The sequence below is a fragment of the Boleophthalmus pectinirostris genome, unplaced genomic scaffold (assembly GCF_026225935.1).
Source record: "Boleophthalmus pectinirostris isolate CB_2022bp ecotype Guang Dong unplaced genomic scaffold, ASM2622593v1 HiC_scaffold_1, whole genome shotgun sequence".
Classification (NCBI taxonomy): domain Eukaryota; kingdom Metazoa; phylum Chordata; class Actinopteri; order Gobiiformes; family Gobiidae; genus Boleophthalmus; species Boleophthalmus pectinirostris.
Genome location: NW_026570970.1, coordinates 24,158,254 through 24,183,425, shown reverse-complemented (window position 1 = coordinate 24,183,425; position 25,172 = coordinate 24,158,254). Strand labels below are relative to the sequence as shown.

Genomic DNA, 25,172 nt, shown 5'->3' with positions numbered 1-25,172 from the left:
AATAACTCAAGTTTTATATTTATTTAATCACACTGATGCAAAATAAAGTAACAGTCAAAACTATATTGGCTGTTATACTGCAACTGATGAAGATGTGCTAAAAATAAATTAAATAAAACAATTAACAAAACTTGAAAGGCGCAAGGCACTTTTTGCAATGGTTAAGATTATGCTCAAAACCTGCACTATGGTTCTATCTATCTATTTATTTATGAGCCTTTGTGTCTGTAGGTAGTAGTGGCAGAAAAATGTTGTTTTACTGGGTTTCTGATGACATAGTATTCAATACAGACTGGGGGCAGCTAAAACTAAATGGCTGGAATGCATATTTATTTAAATGTCACTAATAGAAATGATCAGGTTGCTCAACATTTGTGAATTTACCTTTTAGATATTTCTTATGAAAAATACAAAATGATTAAAAAGAAATATGGCTCTTGCCCCCCGTCTGGGAGTATAACAATATCATTTTCTAGAATCTGAAAACCACCACTGTACATTTTACAGTGGTTTAACTGTAATTGGTCATTAAAAAAAATACAACTTTATTTAAATAATTGCTAACATGTTTGGAAAGCACTCACTCCCCCATGCTTCTGCAAATAGCTGTGGCCTGACTTTATGACATGGACTGGTGAAAACAGAACAATTATCTTTAATAAGACATTCTGAAGGTTTTCTGCTAAAGTGGCTCTTCAGAACAGAAGACCTCGTGGTTGTGGCATGGCCTGTGCACCAAACCACTGCAGTATTTTTAATTGGGCATAATTACATGAGGTCGGAAAGGAGTCATAAAGAATGGTGTGTTTTAGCTTATTTTCTTGATGTTGTTCAACTTCCTTTTGCTTACAGTGTTTTGTACAGATCACTTTAGTGCTATGGTTCATGTCGTGTATTGTGGAAGTCTAGATTCTTGTTTGTCACATTTGGTTGTGGAAATGTAAATGTCAAATTAGCATTTATTTTTGCCATAGTATTAGGAAAACAGTGAATGCCAGTTTCACACATGTAGTTAGACAGCTATAAGATAATTGTGCATGGCCATGGCTGGATAACAAATAAGGAACTACACTGTAAAATCAATAACACAAAGTTAATGCAACAATTCATTTGATTTGGGAAAATCTCTTTTAACCATTTACTTACTTAACCTTTTATTTAGGATTCCTATTAATGTTCTTATTTATCTGCCAATGAAATTCACTCAAAATTTCAGCCCATTAACAGTTTGTATTTCTTTACTTTTTACTTTTGAGTTACTTAATCACATCATGTACGCATGCATTAAACTATTCAGCAGAACATAAGCTTCACTGCTGTGTTCTATATTTTATTCAGAAGGATGCAGAGATGTATACAAGCCTTTAATACCTTGGGAAACATGAAACAAACTGCTGCTTAGTGTTTTCTGTGTTTTCTCTCACTGTCTCCTTCTTGTGTTGTCCTTTGCTGCTGATGTAAAACTCCCATATCTACAATTACACTTCAGTAAATGTCCCTGTGTTCTAGTGGACCTTATTTACAGTCCACTGCACAGCCCTGCTCCTGCCCCACAGCACTGAGCAGAGAGACAGAGGAAAACAGGGATAAGGAGGGGTAATTTAAATAGTTAAGTAAGTCACTGTTCTTTGAGCAAATCACCCATTCAAGTACCATAGTTTTTAAAACAGAAAGTCTGGCCTCCTTGGCCAACAAATGAGATACTCTGGATTCTTTGCCTTCTCAATTATTGTTAGTGGAAACTTAAAGATTGTATGATGATCTTATTTTATAAAAAGCAACAAGCTAAAGTATGTGGAAGGTTACTGTAATAAGTTAGCAAACTTATAGCATATAATGATATAATAATAATGATGAAAAATTCAATACGACATAATTAAAAAGCCATTAGAAATATGTATAATGAATTTGTAACATCTATAATCACAATTCATCTTGGCATTCCTAATTGAATAATACATTTTTGTATCAACAACTGAAAGCAAATGTACTGTGTTGTCTGATAGGATCTGAGTTTTAACCATCTGGTTTAAGTAGGTCTTATAATAATGGAAAATAATTGTAGCTAATTTAACACTCAATGTCAAATTGTGTTAAGGGACAATTTCAAGATATATTCAGTATTAGTCTATTTGCTTGATAACAAAGTTTTTCCAACTTGATCATCACATCTTACATTATATTACATTACAGCTGAAACTATTACATGATTATAGGCTTTTTTTTTTTCTCCTTCAAACCAACAGCACCAAAAGAGTAGAAAGTGACGAGTGACACGTGGTCGAAGGGCAGTGGATGCAGGAGAGACGTGACGGGAGCAGACAGGAGCAGACAGGTGAAGACGCCAGTTATAAAGATGCATTCAGACAGCTCAGATCAATGTCCCTGTCTCTTCCTGCAGGTGATTGGTCCGGCTAAGCAGCTTACCACAAAGTGTTTATTTGTGTAACACTGTCTATTCCTGATAGATTTATTATATAAAGGTGTGACTCATGCAGAAATATTGATTTTTTTTTTTCAGTCTCAGTATGGTTAGGATTCTAGTCCACGCTGTCAATTGTGCAGGGCGCCAAATGTCCTGCTTAATCTCTCTTACAAAGAAAACACATGTGATGGTCATATGACAGTTGAAATGTATTGCATTTGAAAGTATGCTGTTACCTCTCTTTTTGTGGACAGTTTGTTAAAATTAGAGCCATCTTCTAGTCTTATTCTTGTTCATATAAATATATGAGGTAAATAAATATAGAACGTTTTAATAATTCAATTTGATCATGCACTTACATTTGTGAAGTCCTTTGTCTGCACTGAAGTATTGTTTTGGTTTTGATTTTGAATTGAATAATACATCTGTTAGTGGATACCTGTTGACCTTCTGAATGACAGCTCACTTTGCTGCTGTTAAATCATATATAAACACCAAGCACAAGTACAGTTAATAAGCCTGTTTTAAAACAAGATGTTGAGATCCTAATGAAAGTATAACATGGTAAATTTAATAATAGCTTGTTATTTTCTACACTTAAGCACTTGAATAATACAGGTTATTTCTTTTGTTTGTAAAACCAAGTAAACTTTGCACTTGGAATATAGATTTAGTTTTGGCCACCTTCTTGTCTCCATGGAGATGTCAATGTTTTGCCTGGAATATTTCACACTATGGTGTTAAATTGACCTGTGTAGCTTTTATTTCATTATGGATTATGTTGTTGCTCAAAGATATATTGAAAAATATGCATTACTGTGAGCTTGCTTCTCTCTCTCAAGATCTGACCTGTACTGTGACTTGGATGTGTTATTTTCTAATAAGTTAAATGCCCTATTGTGGAACATTCCAGGCTAAGCAATAACATTTGCACAACAAGCAGGTGGCAAATCTGCCACAACGGAAAAGTTACATAGTGTACTTATATAGCTAACTCAGTGATGTGTGATAGTGAAATCATAAACTCAGTCCAGCTGGGTTCATGTTTTTTTGAGGAGTGTATTGACCCACGATTTTCTACCATCTAACTCCCATATAAGAGCAAAGCTAACAGCCAAAATAAGCATCTCCCTCTATCATATCCAAAATATCCTTTTTTGTGTTGCTATAGTTTTATTATATCTATAAATTCAGCTCTCGCCTGACTTCATGTTTGAGGAATCTTCTTTTCAACACGTCTTGAGCAGAGAGCCTGAGGGAGTGACACCGTTTATATTAGACATGACTGGAGTGCCTGTGTGTGCATGCTTTGAATAGATTATATTTAATATACAGTTCATATAGTGTGTGAGAGGAGGGGACAGAAGTTGTACTACAAGATGTTGTTTAAAGGACTCATATTATGCTATTTTCTGATAGATGTTATAATGTTCCTTTCTCATCACAAGCATACCTGAAGTTGTGTTTTGTTTCATTCACACATACAGTAAACCCTGGGTATATTTTGTCAACTAAAACAATCCACACTTCCACCTTGTGATGTCATGTGGTAATACAGGAAGTGCTCCACTGTGGTTTTAAACAGCATACACCTTCAGTAGAATCATTTGGATAATTTCAGCTCTGGAATTTCCTATCTCTACTGAACAAAATGTAAAAGGTAGATGTTAACTTGAAAATTACCCCTGCATGACATCACAAGGTGGAACTGAGCATTTTGAGCTTTGGAGATGAAGACAAACTAATAATGCAGGGTTACTCTAACATGTAAATGAAACAAAACACAACTCCAGGTATGGTTTTGCTGAGGTAACATCATTCTAACTTGTCTCAAAGCTCACAAGAGCCAATTTGGTGAATATAGTTTAATAGTTTCAGTGGAGTTAGAGTGTTAATGTTCTCTTCTCTTTCTTTTTTTAAATCTTTTTTTATTCTTTGATTTGTTGCACATGTCAGTGACTAATGGGAAGGTTGTGGGTTGGATTACCACTTCCTGCTGTGTCTTGTTCCATGATGCCAGATTTATTCACAATAAAAATTAAATAGCTGCTTGCACTAGCAATCCATTGTTTCATGTGGCACCATATTGGCAAAGCAAATTCCTAGTTTGTGAATTTCACTCACTGACAAAGGCAAATGTATTCTGATATCTGATTTTGAAGAATGATTGACTTACTGTCAGAAACAGAAAAAAGACAGTTGTAAACATAATTATGGTTTGTTGTTGATTAATGAGTGAAAAATATCAGCTTTTATATGGTTTGGTTGATTGTTGATTGAGTTGGCTCACTTCAAAGTATAACTAAGATTAGAAAAAAAATCACCACTTTCTGTAGCATCTGTAATCTTGGTTGGTTCTGCAGAAAAAGTCTACCATCTCCACACAATCTGAAATGTAATACTTGCTGAAGTTGGAGTCATATCATGTTATTTGGGCTTCCATTTCCTCCACTGATTCTCATGACCCCCACTCTATCCTTTAAGCTCTTTATATCTGTGTGCGTGATTGACACATTTAGCGCTCCCAACCAGCGACACACCTCAGCTCCATCTGTCACTCACACTCCGTCACCATAGTAACAGGGAGGGACGAAATGGCAAAGAACTTGTCACCCCTGGCAACCTTACCTGGCCCCTGTATGTCTGGTTTCTGTCTGACTGCAGGAATTGGAAAGATTGTCTTATGGGCACACAATATATAACAATTGAATAGAAATTGCAACTTAAATCGATCGTAACTATCAAGTTGCCAACATTGTAATTATAAGATAATTGTAATCACAATATTTGCTTGAAAATCTCAGATCCAAAATTACACTGTTTGATTGTCTTGTCTTAATGAATACCGCATCATTTTTATTCTATTAGAAGAGACAATCAGGAAAAATGTTATTTTAGCCACCTGTACTATATAGTGGTTCACTGTTGCTATAATTTTGCACTCATAAAGTGTACAACTAATGTCTGTCTATTTAGAAATTGCCCTTATTTTTGTCATTCATATCAACAAAACATAACTTCCATATAGGTGCAATCAAGTGTACATTCTGAAGTGGTAGCAGTAGCTGTATAATTTAGTAATTTTGTGCTAAAACGTGTACCATTTGAAGTGTGGTTTATCCTGCATAGTGTTTGGACACTTTCTAAAGTCAGTCAGAGTTTGTGTTTCTTTGTTAATGCCTTTCTGCAGCTATGCTCAAGTTATTTTTACTTTAACACATTCAAAATAACAGTTCCAAATCAGTAATTTCAAGTGTTACCAGTAAGAGTGGTTGTAAATAGCTTGTTTGAATATAAATTTGAAATTGTAAACAAATACATGTAATTGTTATGCACAGACAGGTTTTTCTATCTTCAAAACTACTAAAATGTCTGAGCTGTATTATCTTTATCAATGTTACATGGTTATTTATTTTCAGTTTGGAATATGCAAAAACTACAACACTTTGTTTCTAAGCCGAAAGCACAAATCATGTTTCAACATTAATAAGAAGTTAGCTGAATTGTATGCCCCTGTTGGTTCCCTTTTTTAGCCCTAAAATATAGGTCATCTTATCTATATGTAAGATACACATGATGTAACAAGTGCTTATCTTGGTGTAAATGTACGTATGGGGAATTAAACAGGAAATGTCTTGGAGATATGATGGTGAATATCTAGTGATATCAAATGGTTTGTGAGAAAGTGCAGAGCCTTAATTAAATCAGGAAAGCGATACCTCTGTTTTAAATGACTGGATGTAATATGTGCATACTAGAGAAATAGAGTTTTTGTGTAATATTATTGCGTTATACTAGGACAAAAGAAACCACAGACACATATTAACTTCCAGTGGTTCTGTTTTGTGTTTTTCCTTAGATATCCCACCGTGTATCATCTTCTCAAAATTTGCCTTCACTGTTTGGGGCCTGGCACTTCATTAGCACTCATACAAGCATTTGGTGCCCAATCTAGTGACTCTTGAAAATGACTTGAAAAATGACTCCAAGATAAATATTGGAAGGATTTTTGACATAAACTTGATCAGTAAAGTGCTTTGTGCATAAGGTGATGACAACCATCAATCCCAACATGCACTATAAAAGAGCAAGTTCAAAATATTTGCAGGACACTGCAGTTGTGTAAAATGTATTAATGTGTATCACTGGGTTGGTTTTATAATCATATGCCTACCTGTATTGACATTGCAAGCAGCTTTCAATGTGTAGACTACATTTACTACTATTTTACAAAATTCTGTATTTTTATATATATATTTACATATATTTGAACAGTAATAACATTAATTTGAGTAGCACTCTTTAACTGTACTCTTACATGAATACAAAGTAGTGGTCCAAGAAATTACTCAAGCAAGAGTAAAAGAAAATATTTTTGGAGACTAGTAAGAGTTAACAGCATCTCAATGTGAAATCTGATTTATAATTTAAAGTTAATATAACTGGAAGGACAAAACATTAAACAATATGAAATATGGTGATTTCAAACATTAGACAGCAAAGAATGACGAAGTGAGAAGGAAGTGATATCTGAAGAACCAGTGGAAGAAACAAAAATCTACAAATGATTTTATATTGTGAACAGAGAGCTTTTTTCACTCATGGACTTACTCACAATGGGAAGAGTAACCAAAACTTTGATTGTACTGTTACACTGTGAAATCTACTCAAGTTGTAGAAAAGTACACTGGAGAACTACCCACCTGGCAATTAGCTCAAAGTGTATTTCCTTGTCTCAAATGTCCAAATTGCATCTAATCTTTTGTTCGTTGCTGTTTAATCAGTCATAAACAAAACTGCAATTATTCTGTATCAATGTTTATATTAATTATCCACTCTCTCTCCTCTTTTTTGTCCCCATATGTGCTCCCCTCTTCCTCTCTCACCGTTTGGAATCCTCAATCAGGTAAGACATTTTTGATTTCTCCTCCAGCACTGTACAGGCTGCTGCATATATAACCAGTGTTAGTATGTGTGTCCTCCACTCACAGCTCAGAAATTGCTCGTATGAATATGCATGATCCCAGCACAGTGTGTTAAAGCTGTCGCAACAGTTCTCCAGTCTCATTCTGTCATTGGATTTGCCTGTGCCTTGAAGTGCGAGCTGAGTGTATCCATCGTAGCATGAAAAGTCGACCGTAGAGGATATTTACAAAGGCTGCAGAGTGAGAGAAGGAAAGTTTATTTGACATTGTGCAAAAGTGAAAGGACAGATTGAAGATAACAGGAGTTTTTTTGTGTTCTGTGACGAGTTCTGATTGACTATGACAGGCTGCTACTGCTGAAGAAGCCACTTTCTCTTTGGTAGTTTTGCATACAGAGAAAACCTTCTATGAATGAATGACACAAAATGCTTTTATTTGTTATGTCACATTTAACTGGTAGTAGATTTTGTAGATTTGTTCATTTAGTTTGAGTTTGCAAGTTTGAAACATACCTGGAGTTGTGTTTTTTTAATTCACACATTTGAGCAGTCCTTTATTATTACTCTGTCTACATCTCCAAAGCTCTAAACTCTCTGTTCCTCCTTGTGATGTTATGAGTTATGAAGGAGTAGAGAGCACTTCCTGTATTACAACATGACATCACAAGGTGGAGTGCTTTCTCAGAAGAACTCAGTCTAAATACGGAGGGTTTGTATGTACAAAACTCCAGGTATACATGTTTTTATGAGGAAACAACTTTATACCATAGATCAAAAAATAGCATAATATGGGCCTTTTAATTTAATTGTCGTTGTTTGTAAAATCAAGATAGCCAAAAGCTTATATTGTCAAAAAATACTTAAGATGATATAAAACAACCTGAATATCTTTTTTTTTTTTTTTTGTAAATAAATACAAACTCGTAAGAAATGTCAAAAACACAGAGGATGAGTGACACAACCCAGCAGCAGCATTTTCCTCTTCAAATGTTTCCAACTGGGCATTAGACAACAGCCCAGAGCACACGTGATTTAGCCTGACGGCAGTTAAGCGTCCATGCTGTTTTAGTGACCCATTAATTTGAATGAAAACAGAATCACAGTATTGGCCATATGGTGTTGGTGTGTCTTTATGTTGTGTTTACTAAAGGAATGGCACATATTAAATGGCTGGCACTCACTTTACTATACACTTTCCTATACTCTAAACTGAATTTTGGTCCCTGTAGGTTTTCCCAGGATTCATTACAAGGATATAGCTTTAAGTTTAATAAAAAGCAGTGCGTTTAGTGTGTGTCCTCCTCCATGTCAGCTGAGCGATAACTGCTCAGTAAGAATATCGATTTTTTCTTCCTTTGGCATTGGAAAACTGGTTTATTATGAAGACTTAGTCTGCATGTAAAGACACCCTCTAGTCAAGAACTGCACTTAAATACATATGTGTATACATTTATTGACTATAGGAACATTTAAATATTGATTTAATGAAATCAATTTTATTGATTAAACTCAACATAAGAAAGACAATGACAAAGACAAGAAAATGTAAATATCTGCTGAAGACAGAAAAGTGGTGTTGAGTTCTACTGAATTTACATATAGTTTAGTGTAAAGCCTGTCACGATAATTATTATATTGACTTATCATTCGATATACTTTAGAGGGAACAATATTTTTTTGTGGTCGATATGTACATTTTCATGGCACATTTTCTTATTTTTTGGCTTTATTATAAGATTTTTGCCTTAAAACATTTAATTGATAACATCTATGACAAATGCGAAGTAAATACTACACTGTTTCATTCTGCTGTTTATTTTTGGTTGCTCATCTCCTCATGTTTTTTTTTTTTTTTTACCAATGTTATATACATTTTGTGGTTTAAATCTGCTCTTGGATTATTGTGTCATAAATTAGTGTCAATATTATTGTTTATCATCTATATGTATTTATTGGTATTGTGGCAGGCCTAGTTCAGTGTCTCATTTGAGAACTTGAATGTTCAGTGGGTTTGCATGACATCACTACATTCTGTAATCCCTGTAGTTTAACTCTAAGCTGGAGGGCCAGTCAGATTTCTATAGTAGAATTTTCTGTTGGACTGTCAGATTTGTTGATGTGGTTTATAATTAATGTCTCTGTCTTTTTCACAATAGCCTCAATAATGGTGCCATTATTCAACTCCAAGGGTGTGGTGGTTGTTGATTGAGACTGAAAGGACTTTAAGACTTTAAGAGATTTATACTACTGTTTCTTGTTTTGTTTTTTTTTTTTTTTTGACTTATCCATAACAAATATTGATAAGGCTTTGGGTATTTCTTTTAAAAACTCAGAATCTCCCATAGAGTTACATCTAGGCCCCACTCCACCATCGAGATTATGCCATCATCAAACCTATTGTACGTAGTGTTGATTGGATTATTTCTGACATATTTCAAAATAAACGATTTGCATAGAAACCACTTTGTTGTTGGTACCAAGAAAATAACACGAGGAAGGTCAGAGGGACTGTAAAGTTGTAGTTATAAAAATGAACCAAGAGCGAACGAGTGAGTATCCTGGAGTCTTCTTAAAAACAAGAAAATACACACAAATGTTACAGTAAATCCATATCCATAGCATTTTCTAGAAGTTACAGTACAAGTACAAGACGATAAAAGCTGAATTTGAAAGAATATTTAAATTGTCCCAGCGTAGCATTTTTCTATAGTCTCCATATGCAGCTGACAGCAGGTCATGTGACTGAGTGACAGGAACACGGAGGAAGGAGGTTGTTCAATTTGAAATACATAATTGTTCTCAACATGAGCTGTAGGTGCCCCATTGTTGCGCTGTATATAACAAGTTGTGTCATCGGATTGCCTTAATGTAATATAATATTTTTATTCATTCATTTTTGACCAGACTAGAGGTTTTATCCAAGCCTTACTATGAACGCTTATTGTGCTCTGTATTAGATATATTATAATATGTGCGCGCTTGTCCAAGTACCCTGTGTGGATCAATACAGTTTGTCTAAGAGGCAGCTTTTATTTATTCTACTCAAAGGACTAGGAGAAAAAAGAGAATTCTGGGTACTGGATTGTTTGGTATTGTGATAAGGCTTGCAAACATATTTCACACATCAACACTGGTTTTTTAGCTGGTTTTAAATAGAGTGATAAATGTCTTGTCAAAAGTGTGGACAAAAGCTAAGACAAGTTGGAAATGACTTAACTTTAGTTCTGAGTGACTAGACAAGCGTTAGCCACTGTATCCAGGCAGTGGAAGGAGTTGAGTTTCTGCTTGTGCTTCTCAGAATCTCTGTGTGTATGTGTGTGTGTATGTGCGTGTGCTTGTGTTTGCACGTGTGTATGCGCGCGTGTGTGTGTGTGTCCACTTAAGGCTGAGGTGTGTGTTGTCGCATGAATTATAGATGGAAAGTGAATCAATAGTGCAGTGAATTACTGCCAGACAGACTGTATATTTGCACCAGCTTTTTGCATTGTGAATGTGATTGTGTAAATTGTATTTTAAAAATCAATTAGGCATATTATTTACTTTTGCCGCGTTGCAGTTCTTATGAGTGTTTGGCTGTGACAGTTTTGCCTTCAGAGCACAGTGTTACTATCTTAACTGACTGCATACATTTACTGTAATAAATGAGTGTGTCTGCATTGTGGCCAGCTCTAAGAATCTTTCCTGGGTGCTGTTTAATTGCTTGTAAGCAGATATTCACTATACCATAAGGTGATCTACTCACTTTCAATATATAAAAGCCTGTACAACTGTTGTTTTAGAAGCTCCAATGTCCCCTTCAGAGACAGGTGCTTTCCATTAGCTGAGATTTTTTTCAGATACAGGATATGTTTGTTCACCTGGTCCATTTCCATGTGTTTAAAATTACCTCAGTTTTTACACAGGGTAACTGTTAAAAATTAGAACAGCTTTAACACTGTGACTTCTGATGAAATTTTTCTGAATAGTTTTAGAATGGTCTCGATATATATATGAACTAGTATAAGACTACATGGCAATCTCAAAGACACTACTGTTCATTTGTGTTGAAATCAATGTTGAAGTTTATTGTCTAAAAATCTGTGTTCATTGTCGTTTCAAAATAGTACTGAGTATCAGTTATGCAATTCTGGGATCGTGGCAACACTTGTCTATACATTACATTGATATTATCTTATACAGTACATTGATATGCTCTTATGATATTTGATGGCCTAAAGTTGACAGAACCTTAAAGGTGCTCTGTATAACTTTTCTGGACGGGGTCTGCAACCTGTGTTTTTCCATAGAGATGTTAATGCTTTTTAAATAGTCCACAGTAAAGTATTAAACAAATCTGTCTTGCATTTATTAAACTACAGGTGTTATTTATAGCTCAAAAATACTTGATGGAGATTCATAAGTTTATGACCATAATATGGAACAATGTAGGCACATCTCCATGGAGATAAGACCCTCTAGCAGCTAAGTTACACATTTTAAGTTTAAGTGATGTAACTACTAAAAGTCTATCATGTAACATTTCTGGTGAAGGACCTGCTTGTATATTATTGCTTTGCCTAGAATGTTCCAGAGTATGCTATCAGGCAACTTTTTCCTTAGTATCAAAATCAAGTATGAATCGCTGGTATCATTGCAACACAGTTTACGACAAATTATTTTCTTGCTACCTCAAATGCACCATCAGTAACAGGTGGCGTGATCTCTAGATAATTTATGTTTCCATTTTACCTGTCAGTGCTTATAATTTTATACCTGATGGGCCTAGACTTACATGGGCTTGTTTTCCTTTTAAAGCAAAGTGGTATACCTTTCCCAAAACGTCCTTAACTGGCTGCATAAATATAAAAACTGTCTGCTCCAATGAAAGGGCCCAGTTTGATCGAATGCTGTGCTCAAAGCAGAGTGGAAAAAGAGCAGTGCAGATTTACTGTGCTATTACCACACGCACATTCATACACTGTGCGCATGGATTGGAAAAAAAGAGAAAGTTGTAATGGCCCACTGCCCCACCAAGGACGGCTGAGAGAGCAAAGTAATCACAGTTAAGGAGTGTCTATAGGGAGCCAATAGATGAACTTGGGGACATACAAAATGCTTGGGAAAATAGAGGGGTGTTTGAGCAGAGTGGTACATCCTGTTCCATTCGCCATCCTTCACTCACACAGATGGACACAGGGGACAGGGCAAGACTGAAAACTACTGTGGAGGTAAGATGTGTTGTAGCTATAGGGTAGTGTGGAAACTTTTGGTTGCCTAGTAGTGTCTGGACAGCATTTTGATTGGTTGGTTAATTAATTTTATTGGTTTTTTAAAGGGGACATGATGGGGTAGGACGAGACACAGACCCCATAAGATGAGCCGAGACACGAAATTATGTCCATGATGATGAAATTTTGACATAATTTGTAATAAATAAATTGTGTAATCCAGTTTATAATTTTGATTTAGTTTATTTTATACTGTATTTTTGGAAATACAGCTTCTCAAGAAGGTTTAACTCACTATTGCTTAACCCTTATTTGTTTAATCCATGGAAAAAATTCTCACAAGATATTTTTTCATATGTGTACAATTTTATCTTGCGTGATCTTGTCTCATCTCTATAATGTAAAATCTGCTTTTATAGTGTTTTTTCAACATTGTCTTACTCATTTGCATTTTAATTGATTAGCGTAATCCTGTATTGTCCTGCATTTTGGAGTCTAGTGCTCAGAAGAATGTTTTCACCTACCCCCTATCCCCTCCCACATCCCGTCGTACATAATTGCATTTAATCAAGGCATTGTGACGTCAGGTTATTCATGTAGGGCTCAAAAACTTTACATTGTCATTTTTTAACAATAAAAACACTGCTGTTGGTTATGGTGAAATTCCACTATGAAGAGTTACAGACTGCTGCAGTTTGTGAATACAGGTTGTATTTTGTAATGGGCAAAAACCTTGGAAATATTATTACGCACATTTTTTTTTATTAGTAATACATGACATGGGAGTTTTTCATGAGAAATTTTAAAAATACTAGTGGCACATTGTGTTCTATTCACCATTCTCCAGTCTCACTGAATTATAGAAGGGTTTGCACATAGACCAGATCCAATCCTGATACCTGACGTGTTCTGTCTCTCCAAATAAGACCCTTTAGCCCCTTTTAATACCTTATTTCCTTCACTTAACCTGCAGCTCTTCTTCCCTTTCCCTCCAGGAGCTATATGCAAATCACTCCTTTGAACTAAAAAGCTCCAGAATTTTTGGTCTTCACTGGCAGATGCAGTCGATACAATTTGAATATTTTGCTCTTGCTCTTAAATGAAATAATCTGACAGAAGCTAAAATGACTACTTCAACTCTATATTGGAACCAGTTTTTTCAGCCACATCAGAACTGAAAGTAAAGTTACACAAAATGAACTACAGCTGCTAAAAGTGTCGGAAATCAGATACTAAACAAAACTATTATTAAAAATACATACTGAAAAGTATCACATAAATAGGACAAAATGTGACCTTTCCTGAACAATGATTGATTGAATGATTTTGAGCTTTATCAGAACCAAAAGTGGCTACTATTATTATACTATTGCATTTTTTATTATCTAAAAAAACAATCATAATTTTACTGTCGTAATGGTATTGATTTATTTAGTATTACGTATCAAAATTGAGTTTAAAATGTTAGTATCTTGACAACACTAAAATGAACTGTCGGCTGCAGTAAGATCTGTTTTGCGTGTCATATTTTTCACCTTGGTGTGCTACATGAATGCTACACATGCCAGCAAGATGAATAATGATGAGGAAATTGGATTGTCAAGTAAACATGGGCAGATGTTGTAAGGGCAAAACATGTTTCTTTATAAAATGTTTTTGCCTTCAGTAAATTCAGTCAAATCTTAGAATCTGTGCAGCATCATTCATCAGCACCATCATTTGAATTATATTTTGTTGACATGAAAATAAATGTAAGTATGCTGCATAACTTTATGATGGATGGTATACCACCTGCTTGTCTCCACTGAAATGTTACATGTATTTTATTGCTCAAAATAATAATAATAAAAAAAAAAAAAAAGCTTGCAGAGTCGCCTCTCTACAGAGCTGATCTGTAACTTCACCTGGTGGCATCAACTGCTTGTTTTGATAGATACGTTTTATAATATACTGTGAAACATTTCAGATAAAGCAACATCTCCTTGGAGACCATTAGGTGGAATACCCTCAACCAAAGCAGACTTGCTACATGCATAAATAGTATAATTCAGAATGCACTGCATTTGAGTGAATCTATTACAGGACAAGACAGTCTGTTCTTAGCAGAGGACATCCTACTATCTAAATAACTGCAGCATTTGCCATTTAATCAATGACTGACTGTGCAGTCCTATAGTACATCTTCAATCAGAGTCACAAATATACACACAGTATGATTATTTATTAATAAAACATATTTTCTATAAAGCTGAGAAAACTACCAAAACTACAGTTTCTTTATAACCTTGTGAAACTACAGTCTCCAAAGCAGAACAGGCAGATGGGAGCTCTTCCCACAATAGTAGCACTATTTTCAAGTACAACATATTTTAGTTGCTGGCCCATTTCCAAGGCAGCAGGACTCTTTCAGAATGTTCATTGTTTCTCTCTAAGGCCTCATGTGGGTTAACTATTAGTGTGCGACTGCATCGTCCCATTTCAAAGTTCAATTTGCCAAAGTCATTATTTTGTACTCTGCCTCATGATTGATGTGTAAGAGGCAGTTTGGAGGTGCTCAGAGCGGCTCTGAAGTGTCTCGAGGAGTGTAGTAGTGATGAGGCAGTTTGCAGTCATAGACCTCACACTTGTTATGGACAACAGTCTGACCACCAGACACACAGTATAAGGACTCTGTGATTATTGTCATCTGTGTGCCCTCTGTAATGCATGGAATCTGTTAGATTGCAAATCAAATTGAAGATGTACAAAGTTCTCTGGGGATTAAGCTGTACTGAAAAAACATTTATTTGAGCTGTATACATTTTGGGGGACAATTATTTGGTCTTTTTATACTTCAATAAATGTAAATCTATATGCATTCTTTTTCTTGATATTGGCCCTGACATAAACTTAATAAAAATAATACATAATAAATAATAATTTAAAGTAATATATTTCTTTACACTCAAAGTTACTTTATTTTTTATTATTCCTTGACACACACACTGGGGGGTAGACATCTGTAGGTGAAGTGCATTGGACACAGTACCTCAATGCTGCAGCCACTGCTGTCCCACTGTGTTAGCTGGTATTCCCCATTGTGCCATCCTAGTACCAACCCTGGCCTTGATTAACTTCAGAGATCATAATCAGACATTCACATAATAGTAAAACATAGAGTATCAAGATTACACAATAATTTTTGCGATTTATTTATGTTTTACAAATGTGTTTTCTACAGTTTGTTGTGAAATTTTGTATTATGATAACCATGAATTAAGAAATGACACTTTTAAGCAACAGCCCTTCCACAAAATTATCTTCTAACACTATAGATTACAGTTTTCTATGACCTTTCACCTCCTTTTATTGTTCATTAGTAAAAACCCAGCAAGTTACACACAAGAGACTATCAAAGAGGGATATTACAAAAACATGAAAATCATAATTTGACACACAAATTTGCCACAATAAACAACAGCTCCGTCACAGTGGACATTAGAATCCACAGTCTCCATCAACGCATTAATCAATGTAACCTTTGATTTTCACTTCTAAACACAAACAAATTTTATATGCACCACACCAAGCAACACGCCAGCTGTTGTGTTCACTATTTATTGCCATTGCATTCTCTGTGGTTTTGCATTTATTCCTCTTGTAAAATCTATAATGCTGTTTCTGTGTCTCTTGCTCCACTGACCTTTTGAAACAGATCTGATGCCCTGGGCAGGCAATGTGGAGAGTGGTTAGTTTCAGAGTAGGGCATGAGAAACTGTCTCATTGAGTGCTTTAATTATCTGAACTTGTGTTTAGATTGGCACGCTGTAGTTTTAGCTCAAGGCACAGTTTTACTAATGGGGACTGGGATATAATGACTTTCTTGTTAAGAAAGTCAGGTTAAAGAAATATAGTGGCAGAGTGGTTAACAATCCTAACTTGATTGTTCTAGTGTTGTCCAATTCCGATACTAAGGAAATTTTTTCCTTTCTGGTTGGAGGGGTCAATGGCGCAGATTGGTGGCCTCCCATCAGTTTGCCCCAGGGCAGTTGTGGCTACAATAGTAGCTTCCCATCACAAAGTGTGAAGTGAATGAAAACCTTTGATGCATAATCTATTCTACCATATAATTAGTCGACAGACTAATATGTTAATTCCCTTTGTCCAATGTGACCTCTTGAAGGAGTATGACATGAATGTGATGGCACATCAAAGCTTTTAATACAGTGTGTGTGGATAGGCAGAACTGAGGCTGAAAGAGGAAGAGATAGACAGAGAGAAGGAGAGATAGAGAGAGGGCAGACTGCATATCTCCCTGGTCACTGTATTAGCCCCCAGAGTCCACTCACTCCAGATAAGGATGATACTGTCAGATTCAATTAAACTTAAATCTTATTAAGGGTGCATTTACAGGAGTTTGCCCATTGCATTACATACTATGATGATAAAGCCCTTTGCTCTCTTTTAATATAATATTAGAAAAGATTGCTTAATGCTGGTTTGTTTTAAAAGTGCTTACAACGAAACCTGACCTGCATGTTTTTGGAGGTGTAGGGGAAAGCAAAAAGAATAGGGCACAGATGGAGAGAACATCCAAATTCAACACTGAAAGGCCATTAAACCCCGAACCTTCTAGCTGTGAGGCAAGAATCTTCACTACTGTGGTTCTGTGCTGAATACTGATTTGAGAAATTTTTACCTTTCCTATAAAGTTTTGTATGGTCTAGAATAGATAGAACTAGTAAAACCACACAATAATATTAAAGGATCCATATGACACTAATTTCTGATATGATAATATTGTTTTCTCATCAAAAACATACCTGGAGTTGTGTTTTGTTTCATTTATACATGAACAGAAGGTAAAAGGTAGTTGTTAACTTGGAAACTACTGCTTCATGAATATGACAAGGTGGAACAGAGCATTTTGATCTTTAGAGATGTATATAGACTAATAATAAAACATTACTTAAACATGTATGAATGAAACAAAACACAACTCCAGGTATGTTTTTGATGAGGGAACATTATAATGTGGCTTAAAACTGACAAGACACAATTTTGCATAATATAGGATCTTTAATTAACTTAATCCATAGTGAGTATTGTTCTTACATCATATGTTTCCTTCGTTTTTATTAATTTGTTCCCTCATACTTGTAAACTCTTGTAAGTCTAGACAGCTGCTATCCACACAGAGCACTTGATTCCACATTGCCAGTAGCATCACATACCTCTTTAAACCCATTTGCTCTCATCATAAAGACAACCACTGACAACTGTCAAATTCTCTTTCTCTTATTCATGTCACAGAAAATCTTAAAATTTCAAAATATCTACCCTATTATATGTTAAAATTTCCAATGAAATGTCAACTTTACAGCAAGACTTACAAGGCTTAATTTTCTTTTCTTTTTTTTTTCCTTTTCAAAACTGATGAATACATGAGATGAGTGCTGCCATTGTGGATCAACATGCTTCATAGTAATGGCTTTAGCAGCGTATTGTTCTAGCTTGTTTACTCTCGCACAGAGCTAATTATTGATTTAATAGACTCTGCTGGTGTGTGTATGGAGCACTGAATGTAATCCTGTTATAGGCGTTTGTGATTTACACTGCTCTTCTAATGCCTGATGATAAAACTAGCTGGGAATATAGTGTTGTTTGTACATTTTAATCTTTTCATGGTTCAATCCAGTTCAAATGACTCATGTTAAGACGTCATCGCAGCCCCACATTCTCGGAGCCGTTTCATTATGGCCCGTATGCACATCGAGTGGCGATTCACAGCTCCAGGCGTGAAGGTGCGAATAGCAAGTAAACAGGCAGACTTTCCCTATTATGAGGGTTACAGCAAGTGTAAAGGAAGTGCTCATTTCAAAGCGTCAAAGCAGAAAGACCTGAGGAAAATGGAAGCAAATTGCCTTTTATTAAAATGATTTGGCCTTTTGTAGTTTGGCATTCAGATAAGTATATCCACGGTGACAAACAGGTGAGCCAAGTTAAAAATAAGATCTGTGGAGAAATGATCCCCACATTTTTTGTCTGTATATTTCCTGTTTGTTATGAGACTGTTTTGTAACAACTAATACACTTTTAAGCAGCAGCTCTACCAACTAAATTACCTTCTAGTGCTGGATTACATTTTCACAGTACAAGTTAAGACTCGAGGAAAATGGAAACAAATTGTGTATTATTAAAATGATTGTCCCTGTTGCTGTTTGAAAATTTTGTTTGCAAAAATATAGAGTTATTAGTACTTGTTTTTCAGCCAATTCTAGTAAAATGTGAACTTTCAGAAGAAACTTTCAGTGTTTGATAATTACTATATCCAAGGCATTATGGTCATGAATATTGCATAGTTGTGATTAAATGGAAATTACTGAGGTTTTAAAAGAATGTGGTGATGTCATTTTTGCCATACCACTCATCCCAAAATGTAGTACTCCAATATACTCTAATATACAAAATATGTTTAATAATGCAATATTTAATCAGATTGTTATAATCATATTGAGTACTTCTACAGCTGTTTGAGTAACATTATTGTTATCATCAGACAAAAATGCCAAAAGAAAAATGTCACGTTATTTTCCCAGACATAGATATTAATGTGTACGGTCTGTTCCTGGCTGAAATAACAGTGGTCTGTGTTTGACAGGGCAAAGTTATCATCCTCTAAAAGCCCCACCGATGTGTGTCTGGATCTGAGCTGGAGCCATCTTAAATAAGTAATGAGCCCAGTCCAGAAGATTGTTCTCACTTATCTCTGGTTACTAGAGCCATTCAGTTATTTATTCATTCATCCTCTGCTTCCCATCAGACCGCAGCAGACAGCCCTCTCTCCCCACATGCTTTAGCTGTCGCCGCCTCTCCATCTCTGCGCTTTCCTGGGACCACTTTTGGTTTTGACCACCTCAGAACAGACTGCAGAGTGGAATAGTTGCATTTAGGTGTTCAAGCGCCTTTACGTAATTAGGATAGACAGGTTAGGCTTACAATTTTCTATTCATGTGAAATAAAATGGTACCAGGTGGTCATTGCAAATAAGAAGGTGTTCTCAATTGACTTACCTGGTAAAATATTGAATAAATAATATATAGCTTTTAATAGCATTAGTAAAGCATAGAGTTAGAGAAGGGAGAGAAAGAGAAAAAAATCCCCTGCCAATTAACCCTTCTCCACTCTTAACATGAGCATTGTAAAGCCGGATTTTCTCATCTTAAATCACAAATTAAAGCTGAAAAGTTTGATTGGGTTATTGTTCACTGCAGGCGGCATGCAAATTAGGAAGGCATATTTCCTCCACTCTCTACCGGCACGTTTCAAAATGTGAGCCTCAGATATGTCTTAACTATAAATTGCAGTCAAAATTGGCTTATACGCAGCAATTCCTTTATAACTGCTTTGTGTAATGGATGCCTTAGCCACTGCATAGGGAAATGCTAATTAAAAGCTACATTTATTACGATGAAATATCTTGGCAGCACTAGACATTTACTGTAAGTGTGGGTACAGTACGTGTCTGGGGGGCCAACGCCAAAAAGTGCACTTAGCAGACTGTAAATGGTTATCATGGTCACATTAAAAGCTTTTATGCGTCGTAAAAACACTAAGCAAAGCATTCATAGCACCGTGCTAACTTAACTAGCATGGTTAATAGAGCTAAAGAGGGGAATATATGGGAAGAGTGACAGTAAAACCAGCTTTAAAATCGGCGAGTGGGCGGCAGATGAGTGACAAAGGATCGAAATAACACCAACAGAAAGACGAAAAATGTATTAAATATTCATAGCTCCCTCGAATCCTTGGATAGTGGTTTGAATGGTTCTCCACTTAATAGGATAACAAGATATAATGTAAGTGTGTTATGCAATAGCTTTACAAGACTCAAAACATATGCATTATTGTATTTATAAATAGGTACATAGGATTTTTTTCATTCAACAGTAAATATTTAATGTATAATGTTAAAGGTACATTATGTAACTTTCTAGACGTGGTACCGTACGTCACCTGCATGATTCCACAGAAAAAGAATGTAAAAACCATACTCTGGAACATTCTCCATGGAGACAGATGAGTGTTATGCCATACTGTGGAAGATTATATCCAGTGGAACAGTATTTCCATGGAAAACTGCTCTCAACCAGGCCAAATAAGTGTCAGGTTTGTGGAGATGCAAGCTCCACTCAAGGATTCATAAATTAAAAAATACACTTACTGTACAAATTTGTTATAAATTTTAATAAGTAAGAAACAGTTTGTGCATGCTTTTTTGTTACATTGATAATTTTTTTTTTTCTCTAGAAGCCTCCTTAGCCTTGAATAACACATTGAGGAACTGTTATGTCACTTTTTGTAATTGTTGGTTTTAGAAATCTTCTAATCTTCTAATGAGCTTTGTTAGGATAGATTATTTTTCTTCAGTACATTTTAGGAGTGATACATTTTTAAATAAAGTTATTAAATAAAGTTTTTTGTGATGTTGATTTTATAATTTTCAATTTATTAAGCAAAAGTAGCAGTATCCCATGCACAATATAATTTCTAGACTATAGAAATCTTTAGCATGATGGCCATAGTATTTTTAATAAGTTTTATTAGCAGAGGTACAGTCTACTTAAAGTTAGTGTTATACTTTACACCTTCAACAAATCCACTGAAGAACATTTCCAGACATGACCCTGTGCAACTCTGTACAATTGGTGTCTGTGATAGTTGATACTCCAAAACACACCAAATCTAAAAAAATTAAAAAACTGTGCACTTTCTGAATTGTTTTGAGTTTGCTTTAGATTGTACAAATAGCCTCACTTAACCTGTTTCTTCTTTATCTGTTCTCTACCTCAATACTGTGCTCCCTTGTCAAATTTTACCTGCAAGCAGAGCACTATATTGGTGCATAACTCAAAAACAAATGCAAAATACTGTCCCTAGAGGAGTTGTTGATTTATAACTGATAATACAGATCTGTCTAATTTAGAGAGATACATTGATTTTGAAAGTAGGTTAACCTTGTCTTGACCCATGTCTGTTTCATCATTTGTGACATCAGCAGCAACAGTGGAATAAAATGTCAAAGTTGCAAAAATATGCAAGTTAATATAGACTCACAATATTTTAGTGGCATCAATAATATCATAAAAAAGATACCGGATTTTCCGCACTATAGGGCGCACTCATAAGCCTCCAACCCCATCAAAAAATTACTGCGCGCCCCACAATCCAGAGCGCTCTATACATGAATCCACTCAGGTGTCCCAGCACAACTTCAGTAAACTACAAAGCTGCACCACCCACAGCGCACTCAAACACGCACGGAGCAGACGGTGACCGTGCAGTGAAAAACACCCACAGCCACACTCATCACTCCACGTAGACGAGGAATAGAACGGAGGAACGAACCGAAAAAACAAGTGCAATGTGCCACTTCTAGCCACAACTGAACAACTCACTGCAAACACGCCAACAATCCAGAGGTCCCAGACAACACCCTCCCTACGCGCCACAATTGAACAAAGCCGAGAGTCCCCATGAACATGCCAAACAAGGTCTGACTGAGCCATCTAACTGTTGTGTTTCGTTTAATGCACCTTATATTCTGGTGCGGTTTATATGTGAAAAAAGTTCGAAAATAGACCATTCGATGACAGTGCACCTTATAATCCAGAGCGCCCTATAGTGTGGAAAATACGATACTATTTGATACTAAAACTGGTATTGAAACTAGATACTGATTTGAGCAAGTATCGGTACTAAAAAAGTCACATTCACAGAATAGAAATGATCCTTTCCTTTCCATAGTTTTAGAATGATCTTGTGGTATATTAGAGCAAGTATAATACCACATAGACTAGTATACACCCATGGACCACTATGCAACCTACCTGGAGGGATTACATAGATATAAGACTTCATGACAGAAAAGAAAGTAAAAGAAAGTACTGCAATTTAATGTTGAAAATTCCATTCTATTGTCTAACTAAAGAGTGTTTTTATTGTCATCGTGGTATCAGAATTGGTGCTAATAAGTCTATTCCTTAGCTGAAATCGAGTTTGAAATTTTAGTATCGTGACAAGACTACAATAGTTTACAAAGTACTGTGAATGACCCCACTGTAATAATAATACTTGATGATAGCAAACCCCTAGCGTTACACCTGCTTACCTCGCTGACTGATAGTAAATGCTGTACACACTATCACAGTAATATGTATTTTGTGCCTTTCGTTGCGTTGCATCAGCGCTGATCTCACAACAGTGCTGTGGTTATGGCCTGGGGCTATTCAGCTCAGTGAAGCGTCTGGGGAGAGTCATGCCATTTGTGAGCGAATAAAAACTCAGAATTCCTCAGATTATAAACACGATCCATGCAGGTGGATGAAAAGGAAGTTGTTGCTGTCCCTCTTCCTTGTTTTTGGTTTATTTGTTTGTTGTCACTGAAAATAATGCACTTTTATGTCTGTCTGGAATAGAATGTGTTCATTCTGTGAGCGTAACAAAGACTACTATGTTGGTTTGGGAGAGGGTGCAGGTATTGCGAATGTAAGCAAGTAATCCATGAATGGCAATGAGGATGGATAGGGGAAAGTAGCAGAGGAGATTGGAGTTGTAGTGATTTTACTGTGGTTGCGAAAAAGCAAGCAAGGGCATTCAGTTAACATTTGTAACCCCTATTTCAACTCTAATCTTGGATTTTTTGAGTATTTTTAAAGTAAAATAAGTAGGATTGTTCTTTGCAATTAATCAGATTTTAATCAAGAGATCCAGCCATTTCTAATTGTCAAGAATCAGCTTAGGTCTGAGTTTGAAGGAAGAAATTTGATGCTGAATGAATATTTGTGCTGAATGTTAATGAACTGATAGAGTTTTTCTCTCAAACGGAAAATACAGTTTGTTTGTTTGTTTGGTTGTTTTTTTTTATTTAATACACCAATTTGGATGATTTCAGCCCTGGAATTGTCAGTCTCTACTGAAAAATAGGTAAAAGGTAGCAGTTATCTTGAAAACTGCTGCTTCATCACATCACAAAGCATTTTGAGTTTTGGGGATGTAGACAGACTAATAATGCTGGATTGCTCAAACATGTGTGAATGAAACAAAACACAACTCCGGGTATGTTTTTTGAGGATGTAACAACATTGTAACATGGCTTAAAGCTCACAAGAGTCAATTATGCATAATACAGTAACTTTAAACTTAAGATAACACAGCTACAACTGTAAGAACTGATATTAATAACTCTTCCATGGCATTTTATTTCCTACTAATTCAAAACGAGAAATAAAAATCATTTTTTGAAGGTATCAGTTAACTGTATGTTTTCACACCTGCATAAAATCTCTGCAGTGGATTTGAGCATGTGATTGCTGTTAAAATGCCAAGACCTTGCCAAATGCTGTCTCGAAGTTTGTGTGCAGAGCTGGTTATCTGAAAATGTTTTTAAAAGCATCTTGTCCAAACACTGACCATGTTTACTCAAATGCTAAAAGTTGTTGTGTGGTAAAACTGTCAGTCTGACTCTGCCCCTGTGATAAGTCGCACACTTGGGTCTTGATTTTGATGAAACTCGGGAGAGCCATGCACTCCGAAATGACATTTTCTAAATTACTCTGTTTGGCCCAAGGTGGAAACGACAATTACCTGGCAACATTTTAATAACAAGTCATATCTCACATACAGCCTGGGGAATAAAGCACAACAAATTCTGTCTCCAGGGTTTGAGTTGTACATATTGGATTTTTAACTTTTTTTTTCCAGTTATTTGGAAACCACATTTCCCCTGAGCTAAAACCTGACTAAGGCTAACTTGCATATTTTGACAGTAATCGGACAGTGAGAAACAGAAGCAATGAACAAATGACAACTGCATTAATTAATTTGAATACAGTTTAATTGAAAACACAAAAATGCTGGCAAAATTGGTATTTAAAGAAACCTGCCCAACTTAGTCCACTTCATTTCCATTCCACTTTTACATTTTACAATAAATGCAGGCCTGCTTAACTTCTGCTCCTTAGGCAAGACACTTCACTCACTTTGCCTAATATAAATGTGCTGTATGTGGAAGTGTCAGTGGTGATCAGAGGGCATGAAGGCGCAGATTGGCCGCCTCACTTACATCAGTCTGCCCCAGGGCAGCTATGGCTACAACAGTAGCTTACCGCCACCAAGTAGAGAGTGAATGAATAATTGTAAAGTCCAACGTAAGCACTATATAACACATTAAAGACTTTCTGAACAACATACTGCACAATATAAAAAAACACATACACATACACAAAACGCATACACTATACACTATAAATAGCATTACACATTAATTTCAAAACTTAAAAAGTTAATGCAATTAATTAAATAAATATATTCACCTGTTGTCATGAGGGAGAATATTTGTTGTGGCCTGATAAGAGATTGTGCTGGTTTACAGATTTGAATACTCTAACCTGTCTATTGTGTTTTACTGTATCTTGAAAAACAGTATTTTTTGCAGAAAGAGAACACCAGCTGCTTTCTTTTTCTATGTTAATAGTCACATTTATATGTAAAATACTTATCTTTTGTGTTAATTCTCTGTTATTCTCTGCTATTATCTGTAGTTTCAAAAGACACTAAATGATCTGTCTGAATGCAA

The 25,172-nt window shown here is 35.6% G+C and overlaps 1 protein-coding gene across 1 annotated transcript in view; it reads left to right on the top strand.

Annotated features, from left to right (window-relative positions):
• The window catches only part of LOC110156080 (E3 ubiquitin-protein ligase SH3RF3), a 108,612-nt gene that overhangs the window by 43,491 nt on the left and 39,949 nt on the right, over positions 1-25,172 (top strand). The gene's annotated exons all lie outside the window — the stretch shown is intronic.